Raw genomic sequence first — 20,508 nt, 5'->3', positions numbered from 1 at the left:
TTAAATAACCTTGTAAGGTTAGACATTTTAAAAATTGCTTCTTAAATACTGGTATCAGTCATATGCTAAGTTTAACCCAAATCTGGGAGTTACTTGTATTTGGCAAGTTTCTTGCATCCTTTTAATGTGTGGGCCTATTTTATTCTGTTTGAAAAGATGCTGGGTTTTTTTTTGTGTGTGGAGTCTTTATTTATAATTAAAAATAGACTGTAGTAAGTGGAACCAGATTGAGAATTCATGATAAAAATGGGAAGACTACATTTATAACTTTTTTTTTTTAACATTTCTCCGTAATAGACATTTTTGTGGTATTCCTTCAGAGAATTTCTATATTAATTGCTTAGTAATACTGATCATGTTCATTTTGTTAAGTACCAACTCTGGAAGGTATTGTGTGAGTCTTTAAAAATAGATTGGTAATTCAAATGTCTCAAATAATGGTTTGGTTGGAGTTTTAAAAATGTGTTCAAAGATCTGTAATATAAAAGCAAGGTATAATGAATATGGTAAAGATGAAAGAGCTAATAGGTATCAGAAAGAAAAGATGGTTAAAGGATTAGTTGAGTATTGAGGAAAGAGAGGTAAATAAGCAGCCCAGTAAGTTAAATGGTTAAGTGTGAGTCACTGGAAGTGGTGAAGGCCTGGGATAAATAAGCTCACATCCCTGGCTTTGTCTTGGACAGTGCCTTAATGATATTTTAAATCAAGCTGGAAATTCAAATTTATATGCTAAATCTCCCTTTTAGAAGTTTTAGATTTTTTTTTTTTCTGCTCAAAGCTGGCTTCTAGGAAGCCAATCATAACTTTGGAGTTAATAATCAAAACTTTGTGGTGGACATTTCGTTGTGTGTCAGACAAATAGTAGGATTTCAACAGGCACTGAGTATTTCGTAGACAGATTTACATACAGTAAGTTTTCTTTTTTAGCTGTAGTTTGATGAAGCTTAACAACTCTATGCAGTTGTATAACCATCACCACAATCAATGACACTTTGATGACTCTGAACGTGTTCCCCCTGTCCCTTTGTTCACTAATCCCCTTACTCAACTCCCCAAGAGTTTTGCAGACCGACAGACTTTCTGTCCTTTTAGTTTATTAGCCTCTTCCAGAAGGTCATAAACTGGTTGCCGTTTTGGAGCCTGGCAGGCTACAAGTCCATGGGGTCGCAAAGAGTGGTATACAACATAAACACTCTCCTTCATTGGGCATAATGTTCTTAAGGTTCATCCATGTTGCGTATATTAGTATATTCAGTAGTCCCTTATGTATGTATCATATTTGTTTATGCATTCACCTGTTGCTGGAATGTTGGGTTATTTCCAGCCTTTGTATTGTGAGTAAAGCTGTTTGCAAATAGGTATTTGTATGGCTGTGTGTGTGTGTGTGTGCTGAGTTGCTTCAGTCATGTCCAACTCTTTGCGAGCCCATGAACTGTAGCCCACCAGGCTCCTCTCTCCATGGAGATTCTCCAGGCAAGAATACTGGAGTGGGTTTGCCATGCCCTCCTTCAGGGGATCTTCCCAACCCAGGGATCAAACCTGTGTCTCTTAGGTCTCCTGCATTGGCAGGTGGGTTCTTCACCACTAGTGCCACAAGGGAAAGCTTTACCTAGGAAACATTGCTAGGTTGTATGGTAAGTGCATGGTTAATTTTATGAGAAACTGCTAAGCAGTTTTTCAAAGTGCTGATGCTATTTTGCTCTCCTACCATCAACGTGTGTTGTTCTGCATTCTTGTGTTTTGTAATTACCCATTTTTATTTTAAATTTTAGCCATTTAGGTGGGTATGTAATCCCTGTTTGTGGTTTCCATTTGCATTCCACTAGCAACCAGTCTTTGGAGAAGTGGAGTATCTTTCTACATGCCTTTTTGCCATTCATGGGTCTCCCCAGGTGGTACAATGGTAAAGATCCACCTGCCAGCGCAGGAGACACAAATGCAATCCTTGGGTCGAGACTATCCCCTGGAGTAAGAATGATAAACAGTATTCTTGCCTGGAAAATTGGCATGGACAGAGGAGCGTGGTGAGCAACAATCCGTGGGGTCACAGAGAGTGAGATGCAACTGAGCACACACACGTTTGCCTTTTGTATCTGGTGAAATGATTGGTTACATCATTAGTTCTTTTTATAACTAAATTTATTGTTGAGTTTGAGTTTTTTACGTATTCTGGATCCAAGTTCTTGATGAGGTATATAATTTACATGTTTTCCATTCTCTTATGTTAAGAGTTTCTTTTGAAAATCAGCAGAACTTGTAAATATTGTCTCACACACACACACACACACACCTCCCCCCCCCCCACACACACACACCCCCTGCCATTTATCCTCTTCTTTTCTTCTTTTCATGATTTGTGTTCTTGGCATTCAGGGCCAGCTTCGACGGTGTATTAAGAAGGGAACAGTGAGTATTCCGTCTTGACTGGAGCATGATGTCTGTACTATAGTGTGAGGACAGATGAGTCTATCTATGAATTTAGGTTGGGAGGGCTTTGAAGGCTAGGTTAAAAGTGGATCCAAGTTCATTATAGAGGATAGATTGGAAGTGGTGGGAGACACTGAAACCACTTAGAAAATAATATAATCCAAGTAAGAAGAATGAACCCAAGCAGAAGAACAAGAGTGAAAGAGCACAAGATAAGGTAATGAGCTGGTTGAGAGACTTCCCTGACCGAGCTTCCACTGTGTTAAGACTGTGCTCCCACTGCATGGGGCTTCAATTTGAGTCCTTGTGGAACGAAGATCTCAAATACCATGTGGTATACCCCCGTATCCCCCAAAAAGCTGGTTTAGGGTACAAGTGAATGAAATGGCTTGGTGTGCCAACTGGATCTCAGCTTCATTCAGGTCGTTTTATTGAGATCCCAGTTGCTACCTAAAGAGAGAAATGGCAAAGATTGCAAGTACAGAACATTTGATCAAAGAGCTGGGGAGTGAGAGACGAAGAAATAAAACAGCTTGCATAGTGCAGTTACAGGTAGATTTGGGAATCTACAAAGTTGTTGGATTCACCAGTTTACATACATTTAAGGTAAAGACTGCGAACTGGTAGCCAAAAGAGCCAGATTTTCGCCTGCTCGTTTGTTTTGTGTGACCTTCTAGTATTTGAAACCAGCTAGAGCCATTGTTCAGAAAGGTTTTTCAAAATATTCTGAAGTGAGGCAAGGACAGGCCCACCTGAGGTTTAGCCTGGCACTCAGTAATCTGCAATGGGGTTGTGGCTGTTCCCTGTAGGAAAACACATTTTCTGTCATTTGCACACCCCACCTGGCCTCTGTTAGTCATTGTTGAATGAGAGAGTTTTTTGAATTAAGAATTATTTCCAAACCAAAGTGAATCATATTCCCTCCTACATATTCACAGCAAACTGCTTTTCCCCATCTTTTGGAGTCATTATGATGATTGTCTTTCCCATTTCTCTCCTTGGAGTTTCGAGTATTTTAAGGCTGTTTTTCTCTGATGTACTGTGAGTTCCTTAAGGTCAAGTTCCTTGTCACATGTCACTGTCCCTGGTACCTAACACTAGGCCTGGTATGCAGTAAGGTATCAGCAGATATTTTAAAAATCTGATCGCTGTGGCTTTCTCATGTTTGCATTGTTCCTTCCTCACTGGTGGTGGGGGAACTTATAGACTGCCTTCTCCTTTTTTAATCACCAGGCTAGAAATCCAGTTGTCCAAGGAATTTGGGCTGGGGAATGGTGCAATGAGCTGATTGGGTTTGAAATAACTGGATGTGACTTAACCTGAACTGTTCCCCATTTTTCAGGGGAGAACTGGTTATAATACTTGGCCAAAGGGTTGGGTTAACTAAATGAAATGCCTGTAAGGAGCAGCTTTTCCTATTCCATTGCTGTTAATACAACTATAATTGGATATTTTGTGGGTCCTGAGTAAAGCTCCATTCTTTACTTGAACTCTGAAATATTTATTGTGATCACCTTCCAGAGGTCTGTCTTGCTTAGTTCCTGACTCTTAGGATTCTTAAAATCACCTGGAAGGAGATTCCCCTGTGTAAACATTGATACTACTGTGACTATAACAAGAAGATGTAAGTAACATGAATGTTCTCTTCTTATATGCCAGAGGATGTTTGCAGGCAAGTAGCCTGAAAGAATGCATTGAATGTTTTGAAAGGAATCACAAACTTTTCATGGACAATCCACATTATATTTAATAATGCAGCGTCCATGTAGTGTTTCCGATCCTGTGCTGTCATCTGCTGAAGTCAGTATCTAATTACAAATAAATGACCAATGTATTTGTCTACAAGAGAACTTGAGGATGTCGTGCACTGTGAACAAATGCAGTTGAAATGTCCAGAGAAAGGCCTTATTTGTTTTGATCTTCCTTTTTTTAGTCTCTTGACAGGGTTTAGGCACAGCCAGGCAAGTAGGAGACAGGTGTTTAGACTTAAAGAAGACTTTTTGAACTGTTAGGCAGAAACCAGTTTTTCTTCTGTAGCATTTCCCCCCAGTCCCATAAAGGAGGAGAGGAAAATAATATTTAAATGTATAAGTAAGGAAATTAGTTTATTTTGTATTAAAATTAATACTCATAGCTTTTGTATATGTCTTATATTTAAAGAATCATCTTTTCAAAACTTAATTGCGAAAGGGAATACTGTGTCTTTCACCAAATTCATCTTATTAGTAAATACAAGTTTTATCACTATGTTCATATGTGTTATTAAATTATGTCTGAACAGTATAGCTGAACAGAGACCTCGTAGTGGTCTAAAAGTTTTCCAGGGCCATTGGGCTTCCCACAGACCCTCTTAAGTCTGCTAGATTTATTTTTTCAGTAAGGGTTTTAAGTTTAGTTTTGCTATTTATTTACAAATAGAAAACTTAAAAAACAGGTAAGTGACAGTTCCTCAATTCTCCCTGTCTCCTTTTTTACTTCCAAGTCCTTATGTAGTTTCTAAATGTGTCATTGCAATCTTTATTTATTTATTTTACTGTTCTGAACTAAGACTTTTGAGATAAGTCCTACGTGATGAGGATACCTTGAATCCTAGTGCGGGGTTGGGGATAGGGGTTAAGAATTACAGTGACAGGCTATGAAATAGTGTTGTCATAACTTATCAGTGGCTAGTAAATAGGGTAGTTGCCTTCTGACACCATTTTGAGTGAAGGCAGCTTAATTGCATTGCTTCTGTTTAGATAAGCATTTAGAATCTACTGTCAAAGGTATGAATGCTGTGCTTAAAGTATTTCTATTATAAAAGATTTGATTTCTTAAGTGATTTTTCTAAGTTCCACTTTACATCAAAAGTTATTTGGACAGTGTCTTTCACTGTATGTGTATGTGGAGAAACACTGCTTACAAATGTATGTAAATCTGGTGACTAAAATATTGAAAATTTTGCAAATACATGATTGATAGTTGGTGATTTAAACTCATGTGTTACCTGTCGTTCCCCTTCCCCCGCCGGCCAAAGAAAAAGAATCCTGTGAAAAAACAATTAAACCTTTTGATAACAATTTGTAATTTTTTAGTTGTGTTATTTTTACTTGGAGGAGACTCCCTGTTGAATGAAGATTCTATTCTAGTTTCTAGGCAGATACATTCATGCTTCCAGCCTCATTGCTTTCTGCAGCATAAACAATAAACACTTAAAACTACTCGGCATTTACCAGGATGCTCATAGAGGCAGTCTGCAGCTATTTGAGCTAATTTTTGCATGCTTTGTGAATTCAGATTTTCTACCAAGTTGAAAATCCACTTTGGTTTGCAGTAGTGATGGGTTTTATCCTCTGATGATTCAACCTTTTCGATTTTTGAAAGAGTTTTAACCTTAGCAGTCATGTAGCACTTGAAAATTCAAAACAAGAATTTGACTCTTGACTCTTAAAATGATTCTGTGTGTTTTGTTTTTGTGGAATGGGAGGGCCAAATAGATAGTTACTTTCTGTTGCAATTGTAACAGCTGTCAAAATCAGGAAATGCTAGAAAGGACCTCAAAAGTCATTGATTCTAAACCCTCATTTTCAAAGATAATCAAGGCCCTGAGGTAACCAAGTTTGCCTCAAGGGTATTCAGTTTGTTATTTTCTTCTCTCATTCCAAGTGAGGGCTTCCCCCTACATGCAGTTATATACATGCTGGTTTTATTTTTATAATTCCTTTTGATTTTTTTGCTTTTCCCAAACAAAAATTGTTTTTAAACTATGCCTGTGGCATTAAGAGAACTTGGATGACAGTTACTAAAACATTTTGTGTGTTTGTTATTTTAGTAATTTCATAATGGAGGTAGTTTCAAACCTTTGATAATTTCAGGCTGGTTTTTTTCTAATTATTTGATTAGCATCTCATAGGGATGTGAAATCTCCGTCCTTTATAACTAAAGATGGAGTTACTTCCTTTCCAACTTTCAGATAATGCGTATCTTTTTTTCTTTTTACTTAAGGAAAAAATCTGAAACTCTGGAAGAAAAACTCATTTCCAACATATTTTGATTTGCCCTACCATTTTGGACACTACTTTTTTATGTACCAAGTAGTATACTAATTAAGCACTTAAACTAAATTTATGGATCATTCACCAAAGCCCAGCCAAGGAGAATAAGGTGCTATGAGGTTATGTAACCTGCCCAAGATTTCAAACCTAATAAGGGAGAGCTGAGTTCTAAACCTTGAAAGTGGAGGTGAAAGGTAGGGAGAGCAGGCCCCAATGTCTTATCTCTACTGCATTGTTATTTCTCTTTAACATCTAACCCTACCCCCAGCCAGTGCAAAATTGAGCTTCCTTGTCTTAGCTGTGCCACTGGAGACCTACATTTTTGGAGGCCAGGATTTAATGTGTAAATCACAGTTGTGCTCCATCCCTTAGTCCCAGTGCCTCTTGTCCTTGTCTTGCCGAATTTGTCAAATGTCAAAGCTACCCACTCACACAATCTTTACTTGAGTTGTCAGTCACTTTGTTTCATCCCAGCCCCATCTTGGGGATTTCCCCCCTTTCCTCCTAAACTTGGTTATGCACTGAAAAAGATGTCGTTAAAGTGCGTTTCTTCTGCATTCCTAGGTGGTCTGTTGCAGGAAGCTTTCCAGTTACCTGTCTCTAGAATTGCTTCATATATAGAAGTTGGCCACTCCCCTTTAGTCTTTAAATCAAGAGAGGATTAAGGTCATACCACTGTTTGAGCAGATATAGAAAAGATATTTATGAGCATTCCCTGACATATTGACATACTTGGGCCAGCCGATTTTCTGTCCTTTAGAAAATCTTACTTGAATTCTGTTGGCACAATTAAGTGGAGTTGGTAAACCATCTATTTTCCTTTGCTCCATAAGCCTGATACCCAGTGGTCAAGGTTTGAGACCAAAATACTTCCTTGCTAGGATTAACTAAGAAACGTGGAAATTGTTCTTAGCTTCCTGCCTCACACATTCATCTTCAGAGTAGGTGAGGTGGCTGAGATTCTAAGCCAAGCGGCCAGACCCAGAGAGCCACCTGGTTCTGGAGATGCAGCTAAGCAGTCCCTTCACAGAGGGGTTGTCTTGAGGAGACAGGGATTTTAGCCACTTCCTTGTTTGGGGTTCTTGTTACTTGACTGTTGAACCTTTGTTCATTCTCTCATCTTTTGGGGAGGGATAAAGTGGAGTTTCATCTTTCACCCAGAGGTCAGACTCAAGTCAAACTTTAAGGCAAAAATCATTATATAGTCCAAATTAGATCTCTCCAAGTTATCCTGTTAGAAGTGCACGCTGAGGGACTTGCCTGGTGGTCCAGTAGTTAAGATTTCATCCTTCAATGTAGGTAGGGTCAGGGAGCTAGGATGCCACATGCCTCCTGGCCAAAAAACCAGAACAGAAGCAATATTGTTAACAAATTCATTGAAAGACTTGAAATGCATGCTGGGCTATTTCAAGGAGAAATATTGACCAGTTTTTCCTACAATATTGAAAGATCACAATTTTTAAGCCGAGAATTGATATGGTTGGCCTTCATTCAGGGGCCATTTATAAAACACTATCAGAATAAAATGAGAATCTCATTATCAAAGACATACTTCAAGAGGCAAACACTTCTTGAGATGGGCAGACAACTCTTGAGGTGAGCAACACTTTCCATTTCATCTGTTCCAGGTACTTTGACTCAGAATAATGGGCTGACTTGCCCAGACTGTTTATTCTGGGTTTTCTCTGTTTTTGTTGGTATTTACTGATGGCTTATCATTGAATTATCACATTTAATTAATTAATTTTTACCTTGGATATTGTGAGAATTGAGTAATCATTGTGATGAAAGCTTTGTAAGATCCTTGTGATAGTCGTTAATGTGGAGCCCTATACGAAGGTCACAGGACAAAAGTCTCTGGAACTGACCGAGCTCCATAGCAACTATTGCCATAATTTAATGTACGTGCTCAGTTGTGTCTGACTATTTTGTGACCCCATAGACTGTAGCCCATCAGGCTCCTCTGTCCATGGAATTTCCTAGGCAAGAATACTGGAGTGGTTGCCATGCCCTCCTCCAGGGACTCTTCCCAGCCCAGGGATGAAAAGCACCTCCTGAGCCTCCTGCATTGGCATGTAGATTCTTTACCAGTGAGCCACCTGGAAAGCCCCAGTCATTAATGTGATTCTCCAGATATTTCTGGTTCTAGTCAGGTGGTAGTTTTTTTCATCCCCCTTGGAGTTAGGTTTGGCCATGTGAACAAAACTTGGTCTCTTTAGGCCAGGGCAGAAGTGCGACTGGAAGCTGTTAAGAGCACAGTCAACGTGTGAGTCCATTTCCCTCTGCCACGGCCCTGATCTAGGATGAGGCCACACGAAACAAAGCTCCCAGCTGACCCCAGATGCAGATGAGCAAGAATGAAACCTGTGTGTGTAAAAGCCACTGGGGTATGGGGATTTATTTAGCTCCTGCTTGTATCCACACAAAACTTCCAGGTCTTATTTTTACTGGGGAACATCTGTTTCTTTACTCTAACCTTTGCTTTCAGTTGCTATTGTTCACTAAAAGGATGCTGTCTACAGAATGGCCTGCCTCAGGGAACCCTGCCCCTTACCTAAATGTTGACACATCCCCTCCCTAAGGCTAGCCATTCCAGGAGATATTTGCAAGATTAATTGCCTTTTTTTAAGAAAAACTTTACTGCCTCACCTCCTCTCCCTTTCTGTTCTGTTAAAGAAACTGACATCCAGACCCCATAAGACGGTTATTTTGAGACATTAGTCTGCCATCTTCTTGGTCTGCCAGCTTTATAAATAAAGTTGTTATTCCTTGTCTCAACACCCGACTTTTTGGCCCGTTGTGCAGTGAGCAGAGTGAGCTTGGATACAGTCACCTGTGAGACTGTGCAGTTTGATGCACAAGCCTAATCCAGTCAACAAGGCTTATGGTGAAGCCATATTGATGATATTTAACAAACTTCTGAACTCCTAACAGGAAAAGCTAGCTCCAGAATCCTTCAAGGATATATTTGAATCATGCCCTGTGTCCACTAACTGAGCATGACCATTCATGGGAAAGGTGGAGAACTCCTATTTAGTGAGGCCCCTCTCTGTTCCTGCCAGTGTGCTAGACTGATCTGCACAAATGAACACATTGAGTCCCAACAACAACACTGAGAAGAACCCTGAGCATTATTCCTATTGCTCAATATAGACAGTAAAGCTGAGAGATACTGAATGGCTTGGGTCACATAAGCAGGTGATAAAATTGTTTTTGAGAGTACAGAAGGCTACTTTAATGTACAATGACAATTTCAGCTTTGTTGTTGTAGTTCAGTCTCTGTCGCATGACTCTTTGTGACCCCATAGACTGCAGCCAGTCAGGCTTCCCTATCCTTCACCATCTCCCAGAGCTTGCTCAAACTCATGTCCATTTAGTCAGTGATGCCATCCAACCATCTTGTCCTCTGTTCTCCCCTTCTCCTCCTGCCTTCAATCTTTCCCAGCATCAGGGTCTTTTCCAGTGAGTTGACTCTTCCCATCAGGTGACCAGAGTATTGGAGCTTCAGCTTCAGCATGAGTCCTTCCAATGAACATTCAGGGCTGATTTCCTTTAGGATTGACTGATTTGATCTTGGAGTCCAAGTGATTCTCTAGAGGCTTCTCCAACACCAAAGTGTGAAAGCATCAATTCTTCGGCACTCAGCCTTCTCTGTGGTCCCAGCTCTCACATCTGTACATGACTGTTGGAAAAACCGTAGCTTTGACTATAGAGGCTTTTGTTGACCAAGTGATTCTCTGCTTTTTAATATGCTGTCTAGGTTTGTCGTTGCTTTTCTTTCAAGGTGGAAGAAGTGCTTCCCCATCTATTTGCCATGAACTGGTGGGACTGGATGTCATGATCATAGTGTTTTGAACATTGAGTTTTAAGCCAGCTTTTTCACTCTGCTCCTCCACCTTCAAGAGGTTCTTTAGTTCCTCTTTGCTTATAAGGGTGGTGTCATCTGCCTGTCTGAGGTTATTGATATTTCTCCTGGCAATCTTGAGTCCAGCTTGTGCTTCACGCAGCCCAGCATTTTGAATTTTGCATGATGTACTCTGCATATAAGTTAAATAAGCAGAGTGACAATATACAACTTTAAACTCTAGGTTTAAGCCTAAATTTCAGCTTAAACCTAGAAATTGGCTAGGAGTACCTACTTGCCCAAGTCTAGTTGCTCAGCTTAAGGGTTAATTACTGTTATTCTGGATTTAAAAGGGAAAATGTAAGTCTCTCCACTGCACCTTGACCTTTCTCACTGACCTTTTCAAAAAGTCACCCTGAGGTAAAGGTCAACATAACAAGACCCTAAGGGCCACCCTTGGAATTTGGGACTCCTAGATGGGTGGGACTGTTGGCTAGACTCTGTTTTTATCACAGTCCCTTTTTATTGCTTATTCATTTAAATTACTATATCTTTTCAAGAGAGTTCCAGAAAAGCATCTATTTCTGCTTTATTGTCTATGCCAAAGCCTTTGACTGTGTGGATCACAATAAACTGTGGGAAATTCTGAAAGAGATGGGAATACCAGACCACCTGACCTGCCTCTTGAGAAACCTATATGCAGGTCAGGAAGCAACAGGTAGAACTGGACATGGAACAACAGACTGGTTCCAAATAGGAAAAGGAGTACGTCAAGGCTGTATTTTGTCACCCTGCTTATTTAACATACGCAGAGTATATCATGAGAAACGCTGGGCTGAAAGTACCACAGTCGTCAATAACCTCAGATATGCAGATGACACTACCCTTATAGCAGAAAGCGAAGAAGAACTAAAGAGCCTCTTGATGAAAGTGAGAGTGAAAAAGTTGGCTTAAAGCTCAATATTCAGAAAACTAAGATCATGGCATCTGGTCCCATCACTTCATGGCAAATACATAGGGAAACAGTGACTGACTTTATTTTTTGGGGCTCCAAAATCACTGCAGATGGTGATTGCAGCCAAGAAATTAAAAGACACTCCTTGGAAGGAAAGTTATGACCAACCTAGACAGCATATTAAAAAGCAGAGACATTACTTTGTCAACAAACATCCGTGTAGTCAAGGCTATGGTTTTTCCAGTAGTCATGTATAGATGTGAGAGTTGGACTGTAAAGAAACCTGAGCGCCAAAGAATTGATGCTTTTGAACTGTGGTGTTGGAGAAGAGTCTTGAGAGTCCCTTGGACTGCAAGGAGATCCAACCAGTCCATCCTAAAGGAGATCAGTCCTGGGTGTTCATCGGAAGGACTGATGTTGAAGCTGAAACTCCAATACTTTGGCCGCCTGATGCAAAGAGCTGACTCATTTGAAAAGACCCTGATTCTGGGAAAGATTGAGGGCAGGAGAAGGGGACGACAGAGGATGAGATGGTTGGATGGCATCACCAACTCAGTGGACATGGGTTTGGATGGACTCCGGGAGTTGGTGATGGACAGGGAAGCCTGGTGTGCTGTGGTTTATGGGATCGCAGAGTCAGACACGACCGAGCGACTGAACTGAACTGAACTGAGAAGATCAGGTTATCCTGGATTATTTGGTGGGTCCGCTAAAACCATAAGAGTCCTTATACAAAGGAGGCAGAAGGGTCACAGAACGATAGATTTAATGACTGAGACAGATGGGAGTTTGGAGGGATTTGAGGAAGGAGCCAGAAGCCGGGGAATGCAGGCAGCTTCTAGAAGCTAGAGGAGTCCAAGGAACAGGTTTTCCCCTGGAACCTATGGAAGGGATACAGATGTGGTGACGCTTTGATTTTAGCCTGTTAAGACTCACTTTGAACTTTTGACCTCTAGAACTTAAGATGATAATGCGTTTCAGGGAGGATGGGGGTGGGGGGGGTGTGTTTTGTTTTTAATATTTATTATTTATTTGCCAGAATCAGGCCTTATCTATGGCATGCAGGATCCTCACTGTGGCTCATGGGCTTAGTTGCCCTGTGGCACTTGGGATCTTGTTCCCCAACCAGGAACCAAACCCATGTCCCCCTCATGGCAAGGCAGACTGCCAACCACTGGACCACCAATGAAGTCCCAGTAATGTGTTTTAATTTTACTAATTTTGTAGTAATTTGTTACAACAGCAATAGGAAACTAATACAACCATCATCACATGCTTTATGTAAAAGCTATAAATCAATATAATAATGTCTTCTTGTTCCTTCTTGCTAAAATGCCCTTCCACCAGTTACCTGCCTGGGTTTCTCCTCCACCTTCTGCACCTTCCTGGGTCTCTACTCATATGCCACCTGCCCAGAGAGGTCTATTTTAAATTATACCCTCTTATTACTGTATCTCCCCTTTCCTTGCTTTATTTTTCTTCATAGCACTGATAACCTGACAATATATACATTCAAATGTATAATTTATTTATATATGAGAGCAGAAGCTTGTTTTGTTCACTTTACCTGGCACAAAGTATGGACTCCATGAAACACTTGTTGAATGAAGGAATGAAGGGAAGATCATGCTTATGATATGAATCCTCTCAAGGGCTTCCTAAATGACATTCCCCATTCACTTGTATTCTTAGTGTAGTTTGTGGATTTCTTCCTTGAATCTTTCCTTAAGATGAGGGTACTCTGCTTAAATCAAGTGCTTCAAACACACTGTGGGTTCCCACAAGAAATCAGCAGTAATTCTACTTTGCAAGGCTAGCAGCCTTTTAAAACCATAATCGTGGGGATTTGGGCCACTGTGCTGGGCAGAGGACAAACATGAATTCAATGGCAGGTGATCTGATGGCTCACCGGGGCTTCCCTGAAGAAGCATATTTGTTTCATTCTAATTCACCCTCACAGATCAGCAGAGCTAGGAGGGAGCCTGGGCGGGGTGGGGCATCATCTGGATTCATTCCCTGCCTTTGCCATATGACTCCTGAAACATTCCCTAGGTTCTAGGGTTAAAAAAAATAGTACCGCGTTCCCCACATCCCTTCTCCCACTCTGAGCTGGCCCCAAACTGCCCAGGTTTCAGCCCAATACTTGACAGGTTTTATGATACCACTGGGGACAGAGTCCTGGCTGTCCTGGCTCGATGCAGAGGGAGTCAGATGGAGCGGTGGCTGTCGCAGACCTGTGGGGCTACCACTTGTGCCCAGCTGCCCAGGCTGTTCCTGGTTTTCCAGCAGCAAGGTGATGGCCCCAAGAGCAGCCTTGAGCTAGTATGGGATGGCAACTTTGCAGATAAATACTTCTGTCTCCGCTCCGCAGCTGGGGTGATTCTCAAAACATGTTTCACACTGGATAGAGCCCCAGTGCCCTTGCAGTGATGAACCTGATGGTGACCCTTTTACCGGCTTCCTTCCTTTCCCTGACCCCACTTTCCTACCAGTATTTCCAGGAATCATCTTCCAAATAAGACACACGTACTGCATTGCCATCTCAGCGTCTGCTTTGGGGGTCTGCCACTTAGTTCTTTCCTGTCCAAGTCCTACTCTTTCAGCTGCATCTTTCCTGTGCTCCAAGACCCAGCCTTACCTTCTCAGGCCACTCCAGCCCATTCCTTACTCAGCAGTGATATCCCACCTTACATTCGGTACATACTCTCTGTCTTGCAGCAGTTCTAATATTATCGAACATCTGATGGAGTCAGAGTGGATAGGATGGGTATATCACTCCCACTGAGACAGTAAGTTCCTGGTTGGCAGGAAGTATGTCTTTTTTTAATTTTTATAAAACATTTATTTATTTTACTTATTTGATTGTGCCCATCTTAGTCACTGCACATGGGATCTTTGATCTTTGTGGCATGTGGGATCTAATTCCCTGACCAGGAATCAAACCTCGGGCCCCTGCACTGGGCGCAGGAGTCTTAGCCACTGGACCACAAGGGAAGTCCTGGTACTGTGTCTTACACTTGATAATTTCCCTTTGAGAATATAGTTTTGGGCCAGATACCTAATAAGTTCTCAACAAATACTCATTCAATGATCAAAGTATTCAGAAAAGAGACTGTGATTAGAAATTTTTTAATTAGAAAAAATTTGGTTTCATATGACAGAACACCCAGCTCAAATAAGGTTAAGTAAAACGGGGACTGTTTTGGTGTGTACAGTAGAAAAATCTAGGGGTACATTGGCTTTAGGTAGGGCTGCAGCCAAAGCCCAGACAATGGCCTTGGAACTCTGTCTCTCCTCTCCTCTTGCTCCTGCTTTCCTCTCCCTGTTGGCTTTTTCAGCCTTCTCTTGGGTATGCCACCGATATCTCATCAACTTCATTGCCAGCTGTCTCAACAGAGAAGATAGTGGCTCTTCTTGGGAGCCCTGGCCTCAGGATGCATCCGCTGGGATCCTCCATACCCATCCCTGAGCCAATCACTGTGGCCAAGGAGGTGAAACCCTGCTGGTTGTCTGGACAGGGGAGCTGGTAGAACATGAGGTGAGAGTGGTCAAGCCCCGCACGGTTCACGTGGCCTCTGAGTGTGAGGGGCTCCTCAGAGAAATCAGACCCTGCAGCCAGATGCTGTGACTAGGCGCCTGAGCTCATCGTGCCTGTTTCCTGATCTACAAAATAGGAATAATAACACTGGTATCTGGAACGAAGCAGAGGATTAATGAGTTAACACACTGTGTGCTTACAGCATTGCTCAATCCATGGGAAACACTCGATAAATGCTTGCTAGTATTATAGAAGCTGATATATACATATTTGGCTGCATCACATGTGGGCATCCCAGCATGTGGGATCTTAGTTCCCCAAACAGGAATCAAACCCATACCCCCTGCATTGGAAGCATGGAGTCTTAACCACTGGACCACCAGAAAGTTCTCTGAATACATATTTTTGATACTGCAGAATCTCTGTTTCCAATAGAATCTCCATTCGGAACTTAGTTGGTTCATACATGATGGATCTTTAAAAATGTATCCCTTCAGTGTTTCACTTCAAAACCTACATAGATCTGAGACCCTGGCGGGACCGGTCCCAGGGGAAGGCAAGTGAGATACGTAGGACACAAAATAGAAGGAGGTGCTCACTGTCAGGCGCCAACCCTGTACTTGCACACTATTGACCACAAGTCCTCTTGTAAATCGCACCCTGGGTTCCTCGCTTGGCTCACCAGTGTCCCACCACTCCAGGTTTATTGGTTCAAGTTTCTGGTTGTCTGTTGTCTGCACAAGCCATACACTGACGTCATCTCTTAACTTCTGTTTTCGGTTTCTTTAAAGACCAGCAAGAACTTGAATACACCTGCAAAGGTGAATTCTGGATTTTCACCAATTTCCCTAACACTATCTGATTGTCTGGTCCACACCAAATTCAGTAGCTTCCCTGGTGGCTCAGCAGTAAAGAATCTACCTGCGATGCAGGAGGTACAAGAGACATGGGTTCAATCCCTGGGACGGGAAGATCCCCTGGAGGAGGACGTGGCAACCCACTCCAGTGTTCTTGCCTGGAGAATCCCATGGACAGAGGAGCCTGGCAGGCTACAGTCCATAGCGTCGCAAAGAGACACGACTGAAGTAACTTAGCACACATTCTTCTAGCAACTTAGGTCTCCTCAGTCATGGCAAAACATTTCAACCGGTTTTCATAGGAACAAGAACTTCTTTTTCTCACTTGTTTTTCATTAGTTTCCTACTTTGTGATTTAAGTATGAAATAAAAGAAGTATAATTGGAATAGAAGGTCCCTGAGGGCAGGCCTTCTCTGTCTTACTCACCAGAGCATAAAACTGTGCCCACACATCGCAGATGCTCAAGTGTCTGTTGTTTGAATAAATTAAACTGGCATCCACAGATCTTGGAAACAAAAGATTGACTCAGTTTTTGGGAATGTGTGGGTGAACTTAAGCAGAGCAAACCAGCTCTGAGCATTTCACGGGCCCTAGGCATTGTCAGCATGCTTTAGAGAGGGACTGGTTGGCCTCGGTCAATCTGGCAAGTTAGGAAAGAAATAGTTGAACAAGAAAGCAGATACCACATTATGTGTAAATACCAAGGGGAAGAGTCTAGAAGCATCTGCTTGTTGGTCACACATAGTAGGCAGGTGCTTCCCTGGGCTGACTTCTTTTTTCTCTTCTTCCAGCTCTTTATCGTCTGAAGTATCTTCCTCCTCCTCTTCAGAGCTTCTGCTTTTGAGAGTTAATAATGTATCAAGCACTATAAGAGAGATGTATTATTTCATTTAATCCCCAATAACTCTATGGAGTTATCACTTTGCTGACAAAGGTCCGCAAAGTCAAAGCTATAGTTTTTCCCGCAGTCCTGTACAGATGTGAGAGCTGGGCCATAAAAAAGGCTGTGAACTGAAGAATTGATGCTTTTGAACTGTGGTGTTGAAGAAGACTCTTGAGAGTCCCTTGGACAGCAAAGAGATCAGTCAGTCCTAATGCAAATCAACCCTGAATTTTCATTGGAAAGACTGATGCTGAAGCTCCAATACTTTGGCCACCTGATGCAAAGAGGAGCTGACTCATTGGAAAAGACCCTCATGCTGGGAAAGACTGAGGGCAGGAGAAGGGGGCAACAGGATGAGATGGTTGGATGGCATCTCCGACTCAATGGGCATGAGTTTGAGCAAACTCTGGGAGATGGTGGAGGACAGGGAAGCCTGGCGTGCTGCACGCAGTCCATGGAGTCACAAAGAGTTGGACACGACTGAGAGAATCAACAACAACAACTCTATAAAAGTAATAGAATCTCCACTTGGAAAGGTTAAGACCTAGCCCACAATCACATGGTCAATACTGCAGTAAGGACTGGGTGATTCCACAGGTCTTAACTATTCTTAACCACTTAGACATACAGTCCTTCCATCCTTCCATGCATGCATCCATCCAGCTATCCATCCTTCCCACTAATGGTGCTTGCTCTTCTCTCCAACCATGGCGCTTAGGCTCTTTGTATATGCAAGACTTGCTTATAGACTCATGAAGGAAACATGCATATGCTATTACAATGCAAGCTGTTAAGTAAGAAAGCAAGGGGAAATCAGCACGCTAGTGGGGAGAGGGAAGCAAGGAAGGATCATATTTCTCAATCACATAGGTGGTGCCTGATAAATATTAATTATCTGTTGATTAATTTGGCTCTGTTTGCTCCCCAGGAAAAGCATCTGCTCTCACGATGAAATGAGCATGTGGGTAAATGTAGTTTGTGAACTCAAAAGCACTTACAAATGTAAAGAAATATGCCTGTGGTTACCTGACAGGTGACGCACCTGAAGCGATGCCTATAGGTAGTAGGTGCTAAATGCACGGGTGCTGTTATTAAAGACAAATGCCAGGGCACAGTTGGTGTGCTAGCCTTGGTAATTTAAAGGGGAAAACGTTTGTAATGTTGTGAAAATATTCTCTCCCTCCATTTTTCTATTCAGTTGCAGAGTGGTGATAAAACTGAAGCCAGAGGGGGCACATGTTTTCATGAAAATACTCCATTGCCTACAACTTTTATTTTAAGGCAGAATCTGAGGTGTATTCCCTGCTACCCACACAAACTCACCATTCACTGCTTGTCTCCCACCTATTATATGCCTAGCATATTTCATGGATTCTTCCCCTAAAGAGCTTCCTATCATTCAAGATTTTCAAGACAGAGAAAACAGGGTTCCTGTGTGACTCTGGGTGAGTTTTGTAGTTCACCCAAGGCCAAAGTCTTAATTCTGACATATTTATGATTAAATATCTACCTCATGGAGGCTCTAGTGAAAATGACAGCAAATAACATACAAGAGCACTTACCTATTTTGATACCTGTCATATAGCAGTAGCTCAATAAAATTGTGTTCCAGTTATCTATTGCTCTTTTAAAAAGGACCTCAAATTCAGTGGCTTAAAACAACCATCTTACCACATTCCATGCATGGACGGTCAGGTTATTTGGAGGGAAGGCATGGAGCTCAGCTGGAGCTCCATATGGCTGCATAGTACTCACAGTAGAGGGGCTGGTTCTAAGAATGTGTCCCAAGAAACTGACGGACGCTGCAATATCTAGCCTCAGAGGTCCCACGACAGTCTCGCTGCTGCCTTATCTTATCAGGCAGGTCCCTAGGGCCAGTTCAGATTCACACATACTGGAAGGAGGACTTATGTATGGAAGGATTTACATTTAACCTGCCAGCAAGTTGTAGTTGTTATTGTATGTGAGGAGGCATGCGGTCAGCATGGGCTGCTGGGCTCTGGTGCTGACCACAGGTCCACTTGGGGGCAGGCCTGCACGTCCAGCTGTGGGGAAGCAGCTGGTTCCCTACTTGTCTCGTCTGGCCTCTCACTGACCTGCAAAGGCAGGGTTCAGGGCCAGCCGTGGGTCTCACCTTCTATTCCTGTGGACTCTTTCTTTCCTTCCTTCCTCTTTCTTTTTCTCCCTCTTAATTTTTTCCTTCTTCCTTTCTCTTTCTATCTCTCTTTTTTTGGTTTGTGTTTTGGTGAATTTATTTCAAGTTCACTTGAATTTGTTTTACTGAGTAATCCTCTATATACTGGTTTAAATTCTTTTCCTTTTTCAGTTTAGTTCAGTTGTTCAGTCATGTCCGACTCTTTGCGACCCCATGGACTGCAGCGTGCCAGGCCTCCCTGTCCATCACCAACTCCCGGAGTTTACCCAAACTCATGTCCATCGAGTCGACAATGCCATCCAACCATTTCATCCTCTGTCGTCCCCTTCTCCTCCTGCCCCCAATCCCTCCCAGCATTAGGGTCTTTTCAAATGAGTCAGCTCTTCGCATCAGGTGGCCAAAGTATTGGAGTTTCCGCTTCAACATCAGTCCTTCCAATGAACACTCAGGACTGATCTCCTTTAGGATGGACTGGTTGGATCTCCTTGCAGTCCAAGGGACTCTCAAGAGTCTTCTCCAACACCACAGTTCAAAAGCATCAATTCTCTGGTGCTTAGGTTTCTTTATAGTCCAATTCTCACATCTATACATGACTACTGGAAAAACTGTAGCTTTATCTAGACAGACCTTTGTTGGCAAAGTAATGTCTCTGCTTTTTAATATGCTGTCTAGGTTGGTCATAGCTTTTCTTCCAAGGAGCAAGCATCTTTTAATTTCATGACTGCAGTCACCATCTGAGTGATTTTGGAGCCCAGCAAAATAAAGTCTCTCACTGTTTCCATTTGTTTCCCCATCTATTTGCCATGAGGTGATGGGACCAGATGCCATGATCTTAGTTTTCTGAATGTTGAGTGTTAAGCCAACTTTTTTACTCTCCTCTTTCACTTTCATCAAGAGGCTCTTTAGTGCTTTACTTTCTGCCATGAGGGTGGGTCATCTGCATATTTGAGGTTATTGATATTTCTCCTGGCAATCTTGATTCCAGCTTGTGCTTCATCCAGCCCAGCATTTCACATGATATACTCTGCATATAAGTTAAATAAGCAGGGTGACAATATACAGCCTTGATGTACTCCTTTCCTGACTTGGAACCAGTCTGTTGTTCCATGTCCAGTTCTAACTGTTGCTTCTTGACCTGCATACAGATTTCTCAGGAGGCAGGTAAGGTAGTCTGGTATTCCCATCTCTTTAAGAATTTTCCACAGTTTGTTTAATTTTCAGTTTATTGAGATATAACTGACACAGCACTGTATGAGTGTAGGATGTACCACATAATGACTTGATATACGTATATTGTGAAATGATTACCATGGTAAGTTTAGATAATATCCATTACTTCATACAGTTACAAAAACTTTTTCCTCATGATGGAGAACTTTTAGGATTTACTCTTTTAACAACTTCCAAATATACCACACAGCAGCATTAACTGTAGTTATTATGTCATTGTACATGACATCCCAGTATTTACTCATATACCTCCATTTATAACTAGAAGTTTGTACCTTTTGACCACCTTCATCCAATTCCTCCAATCCATGCCTGCTTTAGTAACCACAAATCTCGCAAAAACTCTTTTTCTTTGAGTTTTATTGTTGTATTTATTAGATTCCACATACAAATGAAATCACGCAATATTTCTCTTTCTCTGACTTACTTTAGTTAGCACATTCTGCTCAAGGTCCGACCATGTTGTTACAAATGATAGGATTGCCTTCCTTCTTATGGCTAAACAGTTGTTTAGTTGCTAAGTCATGTCCGACTCTTTTGTGATCCCATGGACTGCAGCCCACCAGGCTCTTCTGTACATGGGA

The sequence above is a fragment of the Bos indicus x Bos taurus genome, chromosome 6 (assembly GCF_003369695.1).
Source record: "Bos indicus x Bos taurus breed Angus x Brahman F1 hybrid chromosome 6, Bos_hybrid_MaternalHap_v2.0, whole genome shotgun sequence".
In the NCBI taxonomy this organism is placed as follows: Eukaryota; Metazoa; Chordata; class Mammalia; order Artiodactyla; family Bovidae; genus Bos; species Bos indicus x Bos taurus.
Note: the sequence above shows the minus strand (reverse complement) of the source record.